The following is a 23,030-nucleotide window of genomic DNA, read 5'->3' as shown; positions in this document are numbered from 1 at the left end:
ACTATTAACCCAGTTTGCTATTTGGATATGCTGAAAAGGAATGTTAGATGACTTGAACTTTTCACCAATTTTTCGCCAACAATTCATGGCTCTTGTATCACAACAATGCCCCAGCTCACATGCACTGTCTATGAGGGAGTTTTTAGCTGGTAAACAAATAACTATATTGGAACATCCTCCCTACTCACCTGATGTGGCCCCCAATGATGACTTCTTTCTTTACCCAAAGATAAGGCAATATTGAAAGGAAGACATTTTGATGACATTCAGGACATCAAGGATAATACGACAACAGCTCTAATGGCTGTTCCAGGTAAAGAGCTCCAAAATTGCTTTGAAGGATGGACTAGGTGCTGGCATTGGTGCATAGCTTCCCAAGGGGAGTACTTTGAAAATGACTGTAGTGATATTCAGCAATGAGATATGTAGCACTTTTTCTAGGATGAGTTTGCCAACTTAATTGTCCAAGCGTGTGTGTGTGTGTGTGTGTGTGTGTGTGTGTGTATTGGGGTACCAAAAAATGTATACAAGTGAACACTTTGGTCAACGTTGCTCAAGCAGTAGTTCACCATTATCAGAATTGTCTGGATGCTGACGGTAACCACTTTGAGCACCTCTTGTAATTGCAAAAGTCAAACATGACTTGTATTGAGTATTACAATTTTAATACAGTTTTCCTTTCTTAAAATGTGTGTACATTTTTTAGCACCTCTGTATGTATATCACATTTTGTTTATCCATTCAGTGGTCACTGTACACTCAGATTGCTTACATATTTTGGTTATTGTAAATAATGCTGCATGAACATAGGAGTGCATGTTTTCAAGTTAGAGATTTCATTTTCTTTGGATAAATACTGAGAAGTATAATTGTTCAGTCATATGGTAATTGTATTCTTAATTTTTGTGAAGAATCTCCATATTATTTTCTATAGTGGCTGCACCAGTTTATCTTTTGTCATTTGATAATAGTCATTCCAACAGGTGAGGTGACATCTCATTGTGGTTTTTATTTGCATTTCCTTGATGATTAGTGATGTCGAGCACCTTTTCAATATACTTCTTGGCCATCTGTATGTCTTCTTTTGAAACATGTCCATTCAGGTCCTCTGCCGATTTTTAAATTGGATTGTTTGGGAGAGCTTTGCTATTGAGTTGTATGAGTTCTTTATATATTTTGGATATTAACCCCTTATCCAATAAGGGGTCAGCCCTCTCCTAGCCCATGTCTCTGCCTCTCCTACCAATCTCAATGTGGTCTCTTCTTTTTATCCTAGTTATAGTGGCTCTGTTCAGCTGGTGTTCCGATGAATCTTGAGGTTGATTTTTCTATAATTTTGGTGTGATCTTGGGATGCAGTAGGCATAATATTACCTAATCTGCCATCTTGAATCCTCCCCCACTATTGAGAAATAGTTTCTTATACAAACAAAAATCAAGGGAATTTCCTGCCAGTTGACCTGCCTTATATGAAAGGTTAAAATAAATTCTTTAGAAAGAAGAAAAGTAATATAGTTATGTGCCACATAAGTAATATAGTTATGTGCCACATAAGATCAACAATAGACCACACAATACAATGATGGTCACAAAATTATAATGGAGAATTAAAAATTGTACCATTTAGTGATACCATAGTCATCATAACATTGTAGCATAACACATTACTCATATGTTTGTGGTGATGCTGATGTAAGTAAACTTATTGTGCTTCCAGTCATATAAAAGTATAGTACACATAATTATGTACAATACATAATACTTGATAATGATAATAAATGACTGTGTTACTGATTTATCTATTTATTTTACTATACTTCTATCATTATTTTAGAATGTACTTTATCTACTTATTAAAAGAAAATGTTTGCTGTAAAACTGTATGCCAAGTTAAACCAGCAGCAGCAACCTCATACATCTTGTGTTTACCTTGTCTCTTGATTGTATCATTTTCTATTGTGCTTGATATAATCTTATGTTGTTTTGTTCATCCTGGACCCTATGCATAAAAAATCTACTGCTAATGTTGCCGGTAAAAGGATACAGTGAGTGACTGACCTGGAAACAAAATTAAAAATGATTAAGGACTGACTGCAAGTGTAGAAAATCAGTGATAATTACTGCTGGCCAGTCAGGCATCCACCATAGCAAAGATCTTAAAAAACAAGAACAAAGTGACAGAAGCTGTTAAAGGATCTGCTTCGCTGAAAGTAATGAGGCTAACAAAAATTCAAGAAGGGCCTATACCAGACGTGGAGATACTTCTAATGACCTGAGGACCAGACACAGCAGCATATCATTCTCAGCACCATGATGATTGTGGCCAAAGGAAAAAGTGTTTGTGATGTTGAAAAACAACTTGTATCTGAGTATAATGTTGAGTTTACTGCTAGCTGTAGGTGGTTTAAATAATTCAAGAATCATTATTCATTACATAATGTGAAAGTGCGTGGTGAATAGTGAGTCTGTGAGTAGTGATGTGAAGGCAGCTAAAGAATTTGGAAACTCTAGTATGCTGATTATGGAGGAAAATTACCCAAGGAGCCAATTTCCTGTTAGCTTCTAAACTATCTGATTGAAACATGTAGAATTGTAAAAGCCATCAACTTCAGCTTTAGGTGTACAGCACCATGGTCAGGCATCTATACAATCTATGAAGTGATCCCCCTGATAAGCCCAATACCCATCTGGCACCCTACATGATCTTTACAACATTATTGATTATATTCCCCACACTGTATTTCACATCCCTGTGACTATATTGTGACTACCAGTTTGTGTTTTCTAATCCCTTCACCTTCTCTCCCATCCTTCAAACCCCTCCCATAGCAACCATTAGTTTTTTTCTCTGTATCTCTGAGTCTATTTCTGTTTTGTTTTCTCATTTATTCTGTTCGTTAGATTCCATATACAAGTGAAATCAATGGCATTTATCTTTCTCAGTCTGACTTATTTCACTTAGCATAGTATTCTCTAGGTCCATCCATGTTGTTGTAAATGGTAAGATTACATTCTGTTTTTGATAGTAGAGTAATACTCCATTGTATAAATGTACCACAGTTTCTTTATCCGATCATCTATTGATGGACATTTCAGTTGTTTCCATATCTTGACTATTGCGACTACTGCTACAATAAACATAGGGGTGCAAATATTTTTTTCAAATTAGTGTTTTCGATTTCTCTGGATAGATATCCAGGAGTAGAATTGCTGGGTCATAAGGTAGTTCTATTTTTAATTTTTTGGGAAACCATACTGTTTTCCATAGCGGCTGTACCAATTTGCAATCCCACCAGCAGTGCACGAGGGATCCCTTTTCTCCACATCTTTACCAACACTTGTTGTTTGTTGATTTATTGATGGTGGCCATTCTGACAGGAGTGAGGTGGTATCTCATTGTGATTTTTATTTGCATTTCTCTGATGATTAGTGATGTTGAGCATCTTTGCATATGTCTATTGGCCATGTGTATGTCCTCTTTGGAGAAATGTCTATTCATGTCCTCTGCCCATTTTTTAATTGGATTGTTTGGTTTTTTGGTGTTGAGTTGTATGAGTTTTTTTATAAATTTTGCATATTAATCCCTTATCCGTGTATCATTGTCAAATATCTTCTCCCATTCAGTAGGATGTCTTTTGTTTTGTTGATCGTTTCCTTTGTTGTGAAAAAATTTTTAGTTTGATGTAGTCCCATATGTTCATTTTTTTCTTTTGCTTCCCTTGCCTGAGGGGATAGATCAGTAAAAATATTACTAAGGTTGATGTCTGTGAGTTTACTTTCTCTATTTTCTTCTAGGAGTTTTATGGTGTTGGGTCTTATATTTGAGTCTTTAATCCATTTTGAATTTATTCTTGTATATGGCATAAGAAGGTAGTCCAGTTTCATTTTTTTTTGCGTCTAACTGTCCAGTTATCCAAGTACTACTTATTAAATAGACTGTCTTTATCCCAATGTAAATTCTTGCTTCCTTTGTCATAGATTAAATGACCATATAGGCATGGATTTATTTCTGGACTCTCTATTCTGTTCCATTGATCTATGTGTCTGTTTTTATGCCAATACCATGTTGTCTTGATTACTATGGCCTTGTAGTATGATTTGATGTTGGGTAGCATGATACCTCCCACTTTGTTCTTATTTCTCAGGATTGCTGTGGCCATTCAGGGTCTTCTATGGTACCATATAAATTTTAGGATTATTTGTTCTAATTCTGTGAAAAATGTCATTGGTATTTTAATGGGGATTGTGTTGAATCTGTATATTGCTTTAGATAATATAGACATTTTAACTATATTAATTCTTTCTATCTATGATCATGGTATATGTTTCCATTTATTTGTATCTTCTTTAATTTCTCTCTTCAATGTCTTATAATTTTCTGAGTACAGGTCTTTTACTTCCTTGGTTAAATGTATCCCCAAGTACTTTCTTTTATGCAATTGTAAATGGGATTGTTTTCTTATTTTTTATTTCTGATAGTTCATTATTGGTGTGAAAAATTCAGCTAATTTCTGAATATTAATTTTGTGTCCTGTTACATTATTAAATTCATTTATCAGTTTCAATAGATTTTTGGTGGAATCCTTGGGGTTCTCTCTACATAGTATCACGTCATCTGCAAATAATGACAGTTTTACTTCTTCCTTTCCCATTTGGATGCCTTTTATTCCTTTTTCTTGTCTGACTGCTGTGGCTAGGACTTCCAGTATTATTGTGAATAAAAGTGGTGAAAATGGGCATCCTTGTCTTGTTCCTGATTTAAGTAGAACGCTTTTAGCTTTTCCCCATTGAGTATAATATTAGGTGTGGGTTTGTCATATATGACCTTTATTATGTTGAGCTATGTTCCCTCTATTCCCACTTTGCTAAGAGTTTTTATCATAAATGGTGCTGGATTTTGTCAAATGTATTTTTTGCATCTATTGATATGATCATATGATTTTTATTTTCCATTTTGTTTCTGTGGTGTATCACGCTAATTGATTTTCTGATGTTGAACCAAACTTGCACACCAGAAATGAATCCCACTTGATTGTGGTGTATGATCTTTTTAATGTATTGCTGAATTCAGTTTGCTAATATTTTGTTGAAGGTTTTTGCATCTATGTTCATTAGGGATATCAGCCTACAGTTTTCTTTTTTTGTAATGTCTTTGTCTGGTTTGGGGATCAGGGTAGTGATGGCCTCATAAAATGAGTTTGGAAGCCTTCCCTCCTTTTCAATTTTTTGGAATAATTTGAGGAGAATAGGTGTTAATTCTTTTTTGAAGAGGTAAGTGTCTTATGCAAAAATACTACAACACAAGAAGAATATAAAGGAATGGAGGAGGTGGATGAAGACTCAGTGACCCACCAGAAAGTCTGTGGGTAATTGAGGCAAAAGTTATAAACACAGAATCCCCAGCATCTGAAGAAATTTTTGAAAATATGACCTCTTTGAAACAAAGGTTCAGAAAGATTTTTTAAAAAGGTACAAAAACAGATTAAAAGGATTCAAGAAAGAATGGAAGAGAGATTAGTTCTTATAAAAACAAAAATAATATTTTATGTAACAGAAAGAAGACTAGACACTGCTGATATACCATTGAGGGTCACAGAGGACATGGAATAAACAAAATATGAATATAAATGAAAACAGAAGAGCTAGTACAACTGGTTAGCAACAACACAGCACATATGTGAGAAAGTGGAAATGAAATGAAAGAAATGAAAATTAACACAAAAAGACAATATGCCTTGCCTATAAAATTTTAAAAGATTAAAAGTGAATATTGATGCTTAGGAGAGCAAATTCCATATTTTCTGATAAGAGTGTGTTTTGGCAACATACCAAGTTCTTAATTTCATTTTAAAAAACATCTTGAAGAAATTAATTTAAATATGGGGAAAACATAACTAAAACAGTATTTTTTCCTTCCATAATACTATAGCAACAAAAAATTGGGAGAAACCTAAATGTCCGGCAATAGACGGTCACTAGAAATTACCTCTGTGGTGTATATTACCCACTCAAGGTAAGGACACTGGTTTTCAGCCTTAATGGCGTTTTCTCAGAGAGAATGAGCAGTGCTGATTTATCCCTTGGATACAGTATGCCCAGTGCTGGGAACATACAATATTGTTATGGGCCCATGAATGTTTTAATTTCTTTTAAAATTAGAAGGAAAATGATTATTATTATTCTGGCTTATATTCCACTTTTTATAATAATGCAGTTGTGAAATGCAATTTTTAGTATTATTTTTCAAAGAAGGAACCCATGAAAGCAAAGTGCCGTGGACCCTCAGAGTCACCACAAGACCAGGAAAAGGAGTATTTCCAGACATGGCCACCAGTCCACGATCTCTGCTCTTATTGTCACAGTGGCACAGAGGAAGAGAAGGAAAGAGAACGGGGCTCAGCCTCAAGGCTATGGAATGCCCTAGGGACAGAGCAGTAGAAATCCCAGAAAACTGACCAACTAGAGCTTTTCCAGGCAGTGCTCTGAAGCTACTGAATGGCAGGCTCTCTGACAATCTGCTGGATTTGTTTTAAGATTAATATTTTTTAAAATTATACTTAAGTGGGTATATTTCCATTACATATTTTTGAATATAAACCACAAGATAAGAAACATGATATACAATATGATTCTGTTGGCACGTGAGTGGGTGTTTTGGTTTCTATTTGGGTAAGAAATGGCTGGGTTACCTCCAAGGTGGGATTGCACGTAGGGAAAGATGGAAAAAGGGGGAGGGATAAATAGACTGAGCACAGGGGATTTTTAGGGTAGTGAAAATACTCAGTATGATACTATATGGTAGAGCTGTAGCATTACACTTTTGCTTAAACCCATAGAATGTACAACACCAACAGTGACCCTAATGTAAACTATGGACTCTGGGTGATGATGATGTGTCAGGGTTTATCTGTTGCAACAAATGTACAGTCTGGTGGGGGTATTGATGGTGGAAGTGGCTGGGAGGTGTATGGGAAGTCTCTACTTTCCACTCAGGTTTGCTATGAACCTAAAATTACTCTAACAAGTAAAATTTATTTAATAAGTGTTTTTTTAAAGGCCTCTCTATGCTATATGATAGTTGGGAGAGAAGGTGCTACTTTATGAATAACTTTCATACCTTACAAGCCAGGAAGGAGGTTTTAGGTATCAAAACAAACCCCAAAACTCTAGTGATGTACAGTCAATCTCCAAGACCCCAACCCAAATTCACATGAATTCCATCAGGTTGTTGTTAAAACCACACACCAACTCTCTATAATTCAGGGCTTTCTCACTTTGACTCAAGAACTTCTCTTAAATTGAAATCTTGTCAATAACTATAAACACTGCCAGTAATCAAGCATTTTCATGTTATAACTGCAAGAGAGTCAATCCTGCCACAATCAAATAGAAAAGGACTGGACCCATATCATCACCAGATCAATGAACATTCAAGAAGCATGAAGAAATCATATATAAATATATATAAATGTGTGTGTATATATGATACATATATAAATATACATGCTTAAAGAAAGGTGATCATAGCCAGTGGCTTCCTCAAGCAATATTTCAAGAAATCCAGTTGAAGCACAAATTTTTTGTCCACTTTCTTAAGAATTGTCTTGGCTGGAATTCGCCCTTAGACTTCATATTCAGAAGACTTCCCCAAGCCCCATTATTACTACACATAACAGTACAATCCTCCCTCAGTATCCACAGGGGATTGGTTCCAAGACCCCCAGCAAACCGAAATCTGAGGATGCTCAAGTTCCTTATATAAAATGGAATAGTATTTTGCATATGACCTATACAAATCCTCCTATACACTTTAAATCATCTCTAGATTACTTATAAGGCCTAATACAATGTAAATGCTATGTAAATAGTTGTTATACGGTATTGTTTAGGAATGAGGACCAAAACAAGTCTGTACCTGTTCAGTACAGATACAACCATTGCAGGCCTAACTACATAGTATATGTGAACAACAATGTAACAATTTTTTTTCTAACTATTTTCATCTGGTTGAGTCTGTGGATTTGGATCCTGCAGATATGAAGGGCCGACTGTGCATGCCCTCCAATACCACGTGTGCTCTGACCACTTCCAATATGACTGCTACAACTGCAAGGAATGTGGCCTCTGTGCTCAATCCCTTGGATGCTCAGAACAGGCACACACAGGTGGCTGTCCCAGCTCAGGGATGTACTGTGCACCAGTTCTGCTTTCTCTATGAAAGTAACACATGGTGAGTGTTACATGTTGAATTGTGTCCCTCCAAAAGATATGCTGAAGCCTAACCCTTGGTGCCTCAGAAAGTAACCTCATTTGGAAATCAGACATTGTAGTACAGTAAAGTTAGGTCACGGGAGAGTAGGGTGGATGCCTAACCCAATATGAGTGTGTCCTAATTAAAAGGGGGGATTTGGACACAGAGACAGACACAAGGAGAATGCCATGTGAACATTAAGGCAGAGACAGGGGTAATGTGTCTACAAGCCAAGAGACACCAAAAATTGAGGGCAAACCACCGGGGCTAAGAGAGAGGTCTGGAACAGGTTCTCCCTTACAGCCTCAGAAGGACTAACCCTGCCAACACCTTGACCTCGGACTTCTAGCCTGAGGAGCTGTGAGAGAATAAATTTTTGTTGTTTAAGCCAAATGAATAAACAGACAAACAAACACGATGTGTGACGTGTCAATATGAGCCTGTTGCTGTGTGAGAGAGTATGTAGTTTGTATATGGGTAGGTTGCTGGCTTACCTCTGAGGTGGTACTGCGTGTAGGAAAAGAGACACTTCAGAATTATCTTCTTCGCTACAGTGAGTCCATATTCTCAATATTATATTTCATTGCCCATTATATCTTTATAATGTGTAATTATCATGTTTTTGCAAAACTAATGAAATCTATTGAAAATGCCTGCATGAAAGTAAAATGAGGAAATATATTATTTGCCTTCTCTATTTCCTTATATTGATAAATTTGAAGAATATTATTTCCTCCTTACTGAAAGAAATTTGTAGCTATGAAATATTCAAGCTCCTTTCTGCCTTGATACCAAACTATCATAGATTTGGACCATTCATAATCCTTTCTAACTCAGAAAAGTGACTGATTTAATAAATATGTAAAACACTCATTATTATTAATGAATGTTGAAGGAGAAAATAAATCACCATGCCTCAGCTTCATAAATAGTGTGAAATAGGTAGAAGGAGTGATCGACTCTGAGGGGAGCTGGCACCATTAACAGGAGTGGCCCACGGCGCAGGGCAAGGAGGGCCCAGCCACTGCCTGCCGTGGGAAGTTCACTCTGCCAGAGCCAGGCCAGAGGCCTGGACACAGATGGAGAAAAGTCAGCATGACTGTCAAAGCCATGGAACTGATGGCTGACTATCTGAAGAGACTACTTTATTCGCTATTAGAAAAAGAGAAGTCCCTCACTATTGCACATTGCACATTAACAGGCATTGCTTTTATTTGTCTTGTATGCTCTGTGGACTTCATACATGATGACGAAAGTCATGCGAGGGAATTCTGCCCAGATGACCAGAGCACTCCTCTTGGGCTCTTTCCTAATAAACCATAACTTTCTTCTCTCAGAGGAACGCCTCCCTTTGACAATTTTGCAAATTATCTAAAACAGCAAGATTGAAATTTGTTTCTCAAACTAAACGGATGGAGCCATTTGGTCCCAAACTCAAATGAGTAGACATGGTTGTTGCACCCATCAGCCAACTGGTGACTCGTTTTTGTCTTCCATCATGCCTCAGGTGAGGAATCTCTCCAGTGTTCTTTCCATACTAGGTGCCCGGGTTGCTGGGCTCTGCTTGCACCACTGGTGTCCTGACCTGGGTCTCAGTTCTGTGAGGGATGCCTCACTCAGATAATTTTGGAGTTAGGCCTGGTGATAAAACATGCACACAGATACACATGCCACATACACACATGCATGTATTCCTGAACACTGCATACTGAATCTAAACACAAATACTGTAGGTTACACAGAATCGTTTTAATTTGTCAGCTTAAAAATTAGAACTTTTTGAACAGCTAAAATAAATTTTCAAAAATCCATCCTTAGATTCTGCATGTTGAAAAAATATATACAGAAAAAGTCATGTAGATTTCATGCCACTAATTCTTATTCAGATTTGAGAATAATTACAACTATGTGGAAAATTGAACAGCCCTTGGGAAAAAAGCTCATACCCAAAACATAGGAGAGACCTTAACCCTAACCTTAATCCTAAAAGCTTCTTTTATATTGGTCTTTTATTCTTTAGTAAAATCACAATGTTAAAAACCTAGTCAATTAAATAAAAAGAACATGGAGTTGTTCTCCTGAATTTAATAATAAAGTGTAGAAAGAGTATTTTGAAAAACTTTCCACTAACCTAAATACTTTGAATAATAATGTGATCACAAATGAAGTGAAAAAGAAAATCAGGATTGCTAATTAAAAACAGGCATGTTTTGAGAGGAATATGACTCATAAGTTTGCACTCCAGTCAACGACTTCACATTAGGGTATTTGAAACATAGCCTTAAGGAATGAATATTTACTAGTTTATAAAAGTTTAACAACATATAAATGAAAATGTCAATGCATATATTCTTTGCTAAGAATGAGAAATTTAACTTTTAACTTTAACTTTTATAAATGCAAATATTTATTTATTGTGCAAAGATTGATTATCTTTGTAAATCAAATGATATTAATTTTTCTAAGTTTGCATGTTTTTAAAAATCTATATACTCTCTTCAGAAATCCACTTTTTTATATTTGTCATTGTATGACCATTATTATTTTAAAAAATTTAAGATTTTTATTAAAATATAGCCAACATACAACATTATATTAGTTGCAGGTGTACACCAGTTATTCAACATTTCTATACCAAAAGAAGTGATCATCATGATAAGTCCAGCAAGTATCTGACATGGTACCATACTATCACAATATTATTGACTATATTCCCTATGCTGTACATTACATCCCCATGACTTATCTGTTTCATACCTGGAAATTTTGGCACACTGAAGTTAGATGCTGCTTGTTTGGGTTTTGTGAACCTTTTAGTGATTTTAGAAAAGTCTGCAGCATGAGCCAAGACAGGTCATATGTATGGAAAAGCCACTGGAAGTGCCTTGTGTGTGCCAGATCATTGGGTGGGGTGGGGGGGGGTCTCAGAATCACCAGGGTGAGATGGATGAACAGTTTTAGCTAGGTTGATGGAGACTCAGATATGGCAGCCACCTGTGTCTGAAAAGGGGTGTGTGTGTGGGGGGGGAAGCTCAACAAAGTAATAATAGGTTCTGCCAGCACCTTCGTATGGGAAAAGGCTGCCCTTCCAGCTCTCGCCATGAAGTCAGACAACTCAGTTCCTCTCCTTATGTCCCCCACACTTTTTGAGCTGCTGCCCCAGTGCTGGAGTTCAGAGCAACTGAGTCTTTCAGCAAGTAAGTTCATATGTGGCCCCTTTAACAGGACCCTTTGGGCCACTAGCTGTCCTCTGTCTCACTCAGCCATAATCTCCACCAGTTTTCAAAGCCAGAAGTTATGGGGACTTTTCTTCCCAGCACTGGAACACTGGGCTGGGAAATCTGTTATGGGGCTGGGACCATTCACTCCTCCAGCGGAAACTCCACAGCCAAAATATCCCTCCTGATTTTTAACCACTATATGTGGTTGTGGGATCAGTCCGTTCCATGTCACTAATCCTCCTACCAGTCTAGAGGTGGCTTCTTGTGTATGTCCTTAATTATAGGGCTTCTGTTGAGCTAGACTTCAGGTGATTCTCAATGATGGTTGTTCTATAGTTTAGTTGTAATTTAGATGTGATTGTGAGAGAAGGTAGCACAGCATTTACCTACTTCACCATCTTGACCAGAAATTCTTAAAATTTTTATTAAATTAGCAAACCGAATACGTATATATACTATATATACATAACATATATGTATAACATATTTATATACAATATATAACACATAGTATATATAACATATATAATTTACATATGTATATATCTATATAAAACTTTAAAATATCTACTCCTGAAACAGTAAGCAATATTTTTGAAATAACAAGTCAGTAGACATTGTATATCATTCAGTGATAAACAATTTCACAGCCCATATAGCTACACTATCAATTTTGTATTAAAATTGAGAATCTGTTGAAATTTTCATTGTCTCAGAATAACTAAGTATATTTTCTTCTGCTTTCATGTTTATCTGAGTCATATTAATCACACATAAATGATCAACTTTAAAGTTTATATAATTATATTAAAACTTGTATAAAATTTTTATTGAAAGTAATGTAACCTAAAGCACTTCTATTTTTTGAGGTGGCCATAAGGTATCATTTTCTGGTAATGGATAACTCTATGTACAAGCAAGTTTAGGCTGAGTGAAAGGAGTCAACAGAGAAAGAGGGATAAAACATGCATGGTATAATGAATGGAGCAAGTATTCAAAGTTTACGGGAGGCAATGGGGTGAAGAGATTAGTGGAAAAGAGCAAGCATTATTCAGTATATTCCTCAGGAAAATGAACTGTTAACTTTAAAGCAATTTTGAAGTTGGGAAAATGGAATTTGAGGGAACTTGCATTTAGGTCCTTGCTCATCTTAGAAAATGTCCTGAGAGCAAAGAAACAGCTGTGAATTGGAGGATATGAAGAAAATGTGATTAAAATTACTATGGAAAATGTGATAGAAAATTAAAAAAAACAATTTGCATCTACATTTCTGTACTGGCTTACTACTTTTCTAGATTTTGCCTCACGTCAATTTCTGGTAGCTAAGTTTGCTGCTGATTCTGCCTTCTCATTCTTAAAGCCAAAAATAGTGCAGATTTTCTATAAGAGTTTTAGCAATGATGCTGACTAGGGCCTCTTCCTTAAATAGAGGACATTAAAAAAAAAAAAAAAAAACCTGGAGGGTTCATCCATTGCCACTCCTGTCTTCTAGTTGTTGACTTCCTTCTAATTGTTAACTTCCTGTTTTTGTTTGCTCTCCAATGCCTTCAGGTAGTTTTTTAAATTTATGCAAAGCTTATAGTCATGTGCCTGAGAATCAGTTCAATAGGAGCTTACTCTGTTATTACCGAAGTAGAACCTAACAGTATTTTTTGAAGTAAAGATAATGCAAATCAAGAGAAAAGCTTATATGAGATGATTAGTTCTGCATAATTAATTTGTATAAAATCACCAAAGTTAGTTACTCTAGCCCACATACCACAATGTGGAAAACATGGAATTATAAAAAAAATTCCTTTGTACATGTACTTATATCATTGAATTATAGGACTGGAAGATAAGTTTTGGTAGGAATCTTAGTGGTTATGTAATATAACTGCAAATGGAAATCAGTGAAATGCCACTGTACACTTCCAAATGGTCATTTATCCTGCATCTAAACATACAAAATAGCAGGAGTGTAATTTTCTAGCTCTGGTTTATAATCAGAATTACAATCAAATGGTGATATCTCTTGGTTCAATTCCCACAAAGACATGCATGTTAAATAAAATAGTACTTTTCTATCACATTGATGTAATTATTAATATTTTGAAGAGTGACAGGATTATCGGATTTTAAAATATTTGGTTCTCAGAATAAGACCACTAGTATAGCTGCCCAAATAGTTTGAACTTAGGGAAATATAAAATGAAAACAGTCAAATATTTAATTGCATTTCATTGCTTACTGTGCATTTTCTCAAACATTTTACTACTCAAAATAGCATTAGTAAAGACATGAAGAAACTGAGACTTGAAGAAGTAAAACAAAAATTTTAAATGATGCTCTTTGACTTGAATGCAGTTTCCCAAATACAAATACTCTCTTATTTTAGTTTATTGTCCTTCTTTTCTTTCCTGTGATGATGAGTTCAATGCTCAATGCCACCTAATATGGAAACTTTGTTTATTTTTGTAATTTTTCCATCTTTACAAACACAAAATTAAATTAAACTCAGCTACCAAGTTAAAAATACATATTTTATTTTATTTTATTTTTCTGAATGGTGTTTTGCCTGGGGGCGGGGATGGATTTTATTTGTCTTGATTTGGCGGTTTGTTTTATTCTATATATTTTTTGTTATTTCTTGGCTATTTATTTTTATTTTGCTGTTGTTGTGAGTACTAAGGAGAAAGCAGATTGTTAGACACACTGGTGAATTGTAGACACAACTTGAGTGAAAATGTTGGGGAATAAATTTGAACAAGTAGAAGAGGCTGGTGCCTCTTCTTTAATGTGGAACGGAAGGGTCTGAACCTTAAAATTGTTAATTAATTAACTGGATCTATAGTGTCCTCATGTACCATATATATATATATATATATATATATATATATATATGATTGTTCCTTTTTTGGGAAGTTGGATAGGACAAATTATGATGCATTTTGATTGAGTTATGACTAATGATACACATAGGCAGACCACATTAAAAATATTGCAAAGTAGAATTTGTACTCCTGAAGGATTTATAAAAATAGAGTACACCATGTTGTTGACTCATAATTCATGTTTCCCATGACCAAGGAACTGACAAATTTAATAGAGGAAAGACTTTACAGTATTTTCTTGCTTTATATCTCCATGTCTTTATGAACATGCAGACATCAAGCAGTATTTTATTATTTACAATTCCTTTTGTACTCTAGATATATTATTTTCAGAATATTTTATCTAGTTAAAGGATGCATATCTCATAGGAAACCATACACATCTATTCACAGGAGAAGAGATGTGTGACACTATTGGTGCAGAGGGTATCTTAAAATATTTATAAGTCACCAGGAATAATCTTCACTCAGAAGAGTTATAACTGGCGAGGACAAATATCTTGAGATTAGGCCACTTGCCAACTCTCACTGGAACATACTACTTATGAACTCAATTTTTAAAGAAAATGATAACAAAGCCATTAGCCATCATTCACATTCTCAAGAAGAAAAATAACTCCACCTGCCATCACTTATGAATTGAAAAGTTTATTTTTTCATTCAAACTTGCAGTTTAATTGCGTGAATTCTTCCTATCATTTACGAGAAACTTAGGAAGACTTGAGTTTTTAACTCAAGGATGTAGGGCTGGAAAGAGTATTGCTCTCATCTTTACAACAAGAAAAAAGTCAGACAAATTGTAAGTTATGACTTTAATTGAACCAATTAGAGAACAGAACTTACAGGGAAAATGACTAACCCAAAATCTAGAGAGAGATTTTCCTGCACGAAGAAACAGTACCTGAGCATTTGCTTTATCTAAGACAGACATCACTGAATGCCATATAAGCCAGTTCTAATGGAATGTAGACAACATGGAAGATCAGGTAGTAATTTAATCAGAGTAATAGAAACTATGAGTCAAATGCTAGTGTTAGAAATTAAAAATATAGTAACAGGTTGAAAAATGCCTTCAATAAGCTTCAGGAAAGAATCAGTAAACTTAAAGACAGGTCATCAGAAACTATGTAACCTCCATGAAGAGAAAAATTGTGAAACTATCCCAAAAAACAGTGCATCCACAAACTGTGAGACAATATAAAACAGTCTAATGTATGCATAATTAGAATCTTAAAAAGAGTAAGAAAAGAATTCTCAGAATAAATATTTGAAGAAATAATGGCTAAAAAATTTCCAAAATTAGTGGCAGACACCAAAATAAAACAAAACAATACAAAACAAAAGAAAGCACAAATAGCTCAGAGGATACCAAACAGGGTAAACTTAAAAAACAAAACAAAACAAAACTGTAAAACATATAGGCATGTCATATTCAAAACAAAGCAAATAACAAAACAAAAATATGTATGCAAACATAACACTCATATTATATCACAATTTCTGAAAAAGTAATACAAAGAGGGGGCAACTACATTACATACAGAACAATGAGGTTAAGAATTGTATCAGCCTTCTTGTCAGAAACCATGAAAGAAAAAGACAATGGAGCAACATCTTTAAAATGCTAAAAGAAAACATATGTCAACCCAGAATTGTATATCCTTCGAAAGCATCCTTCGAAAGTAAAGGAGAAAGAAAGACCTTATAAGACAAACAAAGGCTGAGAAAACTCATTGCTGACATACCTGCTCCATAAGAAATGTTAAAGGAGTTCTTCAGACAGAAGGAACATGAGCTAGGTAAGAAATATATATCTATACAAAGAAAAGGGGAAAGTCCAAAATGAAACAAATAAATAAATGAAGGAAAATAAAACAAAACACTTTTTTCTTATTTTTGTTCTTTAAAGGATAAAAATACACAACATTTTAAATATCCATTTATTACTATGGCTATAAACCACAGAAGACAATAACAGTAAAAATGTATTAGGTGTTTATAGCACATATTAAATTAAAATGTATGTGAACAATACATTTTCTTAGTAGCACAAGGATAGCTGGGAGAAATGGGAAATGAATTGTTAGAAGTTTCTTATGCTGCACATGAATTGTATAATATTATTTAGTAACAAAATCAAATTATTTAAATATGTATACTGTAAACCGTAGGGCAACCATATACAGTTTTTTTTGCCCCAGAGGTATAATTAATAAGTCAATTGAAATATAAAATAATAAAAACATGTATAATTAAACCTGGAGAAAACAGAAAGAAAGAAAAAAACAAAGAGCTAATGGGACAAATAAAAAACATCTAGCGAGATTAAATACTTTATTCATACACTATCAATTACTACTCTAAACATGAAAGATTTGAACATAAGATATATAACACTGAGATTGTCAGATGTATAAAATCTACTGTATGCCATCTTCACGAGCCATGCTGAATATAAAGCCATGGGTAAAACTAAAGGAATGGAAAAATATATACAATGCAAACACAAGCCAAAGCCAAAGAAAACTGGAAGAGCTATATTAATTTTAGACAAAATATATTTCAGAACAAGGTCTATTATCAGAGATAAGAAGGGACATTGCATAATACTAAAGGAGTCAGTCTCCAAGAAAATAACAGTCCTAAACATTTACGAACATTGCAGAAGAATTTCAAAATACATGAACCAAACATTGACAAATCTAAAAGGAAACATGAAGAAATCCACAATTATAGTTGGAGATTCCAACACTCCTCTCTTAGAAGTAATTCATAGAACAAGGAGCCAGATATCAGTAAGGATATAGGTGACCTAAATAACATTGTCAACTAACTTGACCTAATTAATATTTATGGAACACCCCTACTCAACAAGAGAAGAATACACATTCTTCTCAAGTGCACATGGACCATTCACCAAGATAGGCCATATTTTGGGCCATAAAAGAAAGTTCACCAAATGTAAAATAATAGAAAGCATAAAAATAGGTCAGGGGCAGAAAACATTAAAATAGAAATCAATAATAAAGATACCTGAAAAGATTCCCAGTATATGAAATTAAACAATATGCTTCTAGAGGGTGCATGGGTCCAATAAGGAGTATAAATGAAAATTTTAAAATATTTTGAAATACATAAAAATTAAAATATAGCCACATCAAAATTTTGGAATACAGTTAAACCTCTGAACAGAATTTTATGGCATTAAATGTTTGTATTAGAAAAGAAGAAAGATCTAAAATCTCTCAACTCAGAAATTAAAAAAAGAAGAGTAGTTGAAATCTAAAGCAGAAATAAGGAAATGATAAAAAGTAGGGTAAAAAAAGAATTTAAAACCAGAAAAACAATAGAGAGAATCAATTGTCCCAAGTATTTATGTATGTATGTATGTTTTAAAAACTGAATCAAATCAATGAAACTGTAACCAGGCTGAAAAAGAAAAAGGAGACAAGACACAAATTACCAATATCAGGAATGAAAAAGGGGACATCACTGTGGATCTCACAGCCATTAAAAGGATAATGAGGGAATACTGTGAACCATACCATATCCATAAATTCTACAACTGAGAAAAAATGGATCAATTTCCTGAAAGACATACACTAATAAAACTCACTCAAGAAAAAATAGGTAACCTGAATAGTCGTATATATAGTAAAACATCTAAATTTGCAGTTTAAAAACTTCCCATAAAACACTTCAGATCCAAATGTGTTCACTAGAGAATCCCACCAAACATTAAAAAAAAAAAAATTAATACCATTGACTGTATTTCCTATGCTGTACTTTTTAAAATATAGTTGACATTCAATATTATTTTATATTAGTTTCAGGTGTACAGTTTAGTGGTCAGGTATTTATATAATTTACGAAGTGATTCCCTGTTAAGTTAAAGATGTGTTAACTAACTTTATTGTGGTAAACATTTTGATGTGCGCGCGCAAGTTCAGAAAAGTAAGTTCGCAAACTCATCCTAGAAAAAGTGCTACATACCGCATTACTGAATATCACTCTGGTCACCTTTGAAGTACTCCCCTTTGGAAGCTATGCACCAACGAAGCTAGGCTTTGGAAGCCTAGCCCACCCTTCAAAGCAATTTTGGAACTCTTTTTTTTGGAATGGCCATCAGAGCTCTCGTCGTGTTACTCTTGATGTCCTGGATGTCATCAAAATGCCTTCCTTTCAATATTTCCTTTATCTTTGGGTAAACAAAGAAGTCATTGGGGGCCCAATCAGGTGAGTAGGGAGGGTGTTCCAATACAGATATTTGTTTATTCTCTCACAGACAGTGCTGTGTGAGCTGGTGCATTGTCGTGATGCAAGAACCATGACTTGTAGGCGAAAAGTTCAGGTCATTTTCATCTTTTTCATGCAGCCTTTTTAGCATTTCCAAATAGTAAACTTGGTTAACTGTTCGTCCACTTGATACAAATTCAAAATGAATAATCCCTCTGATATCCAAAAAGATTAGCAACATCGTTGCAACAAGTTCACAAACTTAATTGTCATATATATGAAATCATCAGATTGTTACCTTAAACTTACACAATATTAAATGTCAATCACATCTCAATAAAACTGGGGTGGGGGAGAAAAAATATTAATACCAATTCAAGACAAGCTCCTCCAGAAAAGAGAAGAGGCGTAAACCACTTTAAATTTTTTTTATGAAGCCAGAATTATCCTAATACCAAAGACATAATAGAAAACTACAGACCAATATCCCTCATGAACATAGAGGCAAAATCCCTCAACAAAATGACAGCAAATTCATTCATGATTGAAAAAAAGAAATCAACAAACCTGTGTAAAGGAGATCCCAATCTAATCAAAGGCTTCAACACAAAACCGGCACCTAATATTGTGCCTGACAGTGAGGTACTGAGTGAGTGCTTTCCCTACAGTCAGAAACAGGGAAGGATGTCCACTCGCACCGCTTTGATTTAGTGTCACTGCTGTGTTGTGTTCTCGTGTGCTCAGTGTTCACGCTGTGCCCAAGGCCCAGTGTCCAGCTGCAATCCCACCTGAGGTAACCAATGGCTGATACTTGAACTCTGCACAGATGAGATGCCGCTTAGGGGCACCAGCCAAAGATGAGGTAGGACCCTCTCAGGAGAGTCATTATGGAAAGTCCCCGTTGCTTCCTATCCTTGTAGAGGAAAAGGATCTTTAGAGAAGTTCTTCCCTGAGGATATGGCACCCTGCTCTCTCAGTGCTGCCTGGGATCTCAGCTGGTGATCTCAGTTCCCCTGGGGATGATGCATCTTCCGGGTCTATTCCAGGATAAAAACACTTGGAAGAAGGTTTAACTTGGAGGAGAGGCTTCAGGGTGTTGGAAGTATTTAAGAAAAAACAATCATGACTATCAATTACCTCTGATAAACAGCAGTACATCACAATACAACTTTAAAGTTAAACATTCCTGCCAATGTGTCACACTTTTTTCCTGTTAAAGCAAGCATTGTGTCTGTCTAACTGTTCTGACTCTAGAATAAGCAGTGATCTGATTGGAACCTAGAGTGTAGACAGGGGCGAGATGTGAGCTTTTGTCAACAATGCAGGTCAGATCTGATGCATGAAAAAAGGTGATGTCTTGTATATAAGTGTATCTGTATGCAGGAACTAGTCCACACTTTGAATAAAATATGGCCCAAACTACAGGTTGATGTCCAGGCTTTTTTATTAACTATAGCAACACACTTAATACTTGTGTTGGATGCAAGACCATTAAGAAGTTGGATGTTTAATTATGTAACTAGAGGAAGCTATATTTTCACTCAATAAGAATTTTTTTAAACTATAAATATTGCATTATCTGTGCTATGGACAATAACAAGTGAAGAAGGATAAGGGGTGAGGAGTGAGCACCATTGATTGGCTGGTCTAGGTGGGCTTCACTGAGAACATTTGGCTGTAGACTCAAAGTGGCCACTCCAAAGGGAAAGACAACCAGAAGGCTCAGAGGCCGCGATGCTGAGGAACAGGACGGCCAGTTCAGTGAATGTGTCAGACAGGTTAAGAGGGGCTGAGAGTTTGCAAAAAGCATTCTGGTGGCTGCTGAAAACACAGAGGAAGGAGGAGCAAAGGTTACTAGTTAAAAGGCTATTGCACTAATCCAGGTGAAATATACAGGGCTTTTTGTTTCATTTCTACATTATAAAAAATGTCAACGCGTTATATAAATAGGAAAAATACAGTGAGTACACATTCAGCTTCAACAGTTAAATTTATAAGCAACTTGTTTCACCTACAATCCCAATCCAATGCCTACCCGAAGCTCACCTCAAATATTTCAAAGCAAATCCTAGGTGTATCATTTCATCCGTTCCTTAAAATCTGAACCATTATAATCATTAAACCAAATATTATATATTTAAAGTATGACACATGGAATTAAGAGATTATGGAAGGATTATCAGTTTTTAAACATACCAAGGACACAGATATGGGAGTAAATGGCTGAGGTGGCAGCCATGTTTGTCACCAACACAACTGCATCTTCTAACACTTGCTAAGGCTGATATTAACTCACTCGTTCCACTTCCCATCTGCTTTTTCACAAAAAGTTACTGGTATACAGGCACACTTGTCTCACAAATATTCAAATTTATGTCTCTGAAAAATTACATGCCTTCAGAACATCCCCGAAATCCTACATCCAATGATGAACACCCACAGTGTTGCCTGTCACCGGTACCATATTCTTCTTGTCTGAAACACCCTTGATACTCCTGCAAAAACCAGATTCAAGTCATTTCTCCCATGAAGTCTTACTAGAATAAACTGTTCTGTTTCTCCTGTTTGTTGTTCTTAGCACACTAGAATTTACTTAACTGTTTACTTGCTAAATAGCTGGAAAGGATAATCAGATTAAGAAAAAAGTCCCAAATCAATACACGACTTTTATTGCATCTTCAAAATATCACAAAGCAGTCTGAGGAATCAACCGACATCTTGGTGTTTCTGAAGCTGGACCACTTAGATCTTATTCATCAACCTGCTGAACTGTTCCTCTTTCAGAAACGTAGATACCATCCCCCAAATTTTGATATCCTTGCTTTTAACTGTTGTGGCTTGTTGAATCAAAGCAGCTGAATTTGATACAAGTTCATTTAACCTTCAAAAATTAACTCATCTTTCTGGGTCTGAGATACTGGACAAGCAACACCTGACTCCGTCCGAACCTATGGATGTATTTTTCACCCAGGAAATTTCGGTTTTCAACAAGAAAACTGTTCTCCTGAATAATGACGTTGATGGGGAAGTGAGCACATACAGACCTCATCTTGTAACGGAGGCCCAATGTGACACCCTTGATCATGTTCTGTGACTACAGATAGTGTAGACAGGAGCCAGTTCCTTTCTATGTCCCCACCATTTATCAACCCGGAGCCTCTTCTTTTTCTTTTCAAGGAGACCGAGATCTACACTGATGTGACTGAAGTCCCTCCGCAGGGTGGCTCCGGGGCCCTTCACAATACATGTGGGCGCTTCAGAGTGCCGTCCGTGTTTTCTGGAATGTCCACCATCTGATTGCTGAGAATGGGCTTCATCCTCGCAGTAGATGTGGCAAATAGCCTTTTAAACATTTTTTTAATAAAAATAATTAGCCAAGCAGAATGAGCTCTCGGCTAGAGCAAGACAATGCAGTGGACCAGAGCCCTGAGGGAGGCTGGGGCGCAGCTCCCGTGTGAGGTAGGGCTCACCTCACTGAGGGTCTCTGACGCTGCTGCTTGGTCTCCACCCATCAGCATTGTTGGAGGCCGGGAAGGTGAGGCCAGGACTCTGCACCGCTTCTCAGCAAGAGCAACCCTGCATTACCTCTTTGCTTACCGACACCCTGGGAAAGAGTTCATTCAAATGATGTGCCCTGCAAACAACATGTCCGAAGTTACTGAACTAGGTGTCAGGTCTTTCTAACTTTTGAAGTCTATGATGCCACCCGAGTGAGAGTAATAATACGATGATCGTACAACTGATACTGCTAAATTAAAATTTAAAAGGTGTAATCTAGAGGAATGCTTCTAGTGAATTCTCACAAACTTAAAGAAGTTTGCAAACATATTTAGTTTTCCTTAATTATCCAAAAATTGTATTTACCTTCTATTTTCCCATATAAAATGCTATAATAGAATTAAGCTGAAGAGATGGCAGCGGTTCCAAATTTAGTGTAGCTTTGATACTGGAAACTAGGAAAGTAGAAATAGCCTTATAGCCAGCAGACTGATCACCAACACAGCACTTACGCACATACGTATCAGAGTACCCCTCCACAATTAAGACAAGACTGAACTTTGCAAAAAAATTCTAAAATAAAATGCTATTATGTAATATTTGATACAACATTTTTACTTTCTTAGTGGCCCCATAAAACCATGTAAAAACCAATAAAAATATAGATATTGTGTACTAGTATTTATGCAGTTCTCCAAAATGATACAATTTTATGCAAAAAAGTCTAGACAATTGCCAGTTTGGCAAAACATGTCACTTTACACGGTTAGAAGGACCAATGATTGTGCAGTAGTGCCATCTGTGATCAGGGCAAGCAGAGATGACTCCCCTTAGCTATCCCTGGGAACTCCCCCTAATTATCTGGCAATTCTATTTAAAATAGGAGAAGAAACTAAAATCATTTAGGCCTTTCTGAAGCTCAGAAACTAAAACGTGATTAGACTGTAGTAAT

The 23,030-nt window shown here is 35.7% G+C and overlaps 1 pseudogene; it reads right to left on the bottom strand.

Moving 5' to 3' along the window:
* LOC117032029 (putative elongation factor 1-alpha-like 3) overlaps positions 1 to 21,897 on the bottom strand; it is an 86,914-nt pseudogene extending 65,017 nt beyond the window's left edge.
* Positions 21,898 to 23,030: the final 1,133 nt, after the last annotated feature.

Source organism: Rhinolophus ferrumequinum, chromosome 12 (genome assembly GCF_004115265.2).
Source record: "Rhinolophus ferrumequinum isolate MPI-CBG mRhiFer1 chromosome 12, mRhiFer1_v1.p, whole genome shotgun sequence".
NCBI classification, from domain to species: Eukaryota; Metazoa; Chordata; class Mammalia; order Chiroptera; family Rhinolophidae; genus Rhinolophus; species Rhinolophus ferrumequinum.
Note: the sequence above shows the minus strand (reverse complement) of the source record. Positions and strands in the feature narration are given on the sequence as shown.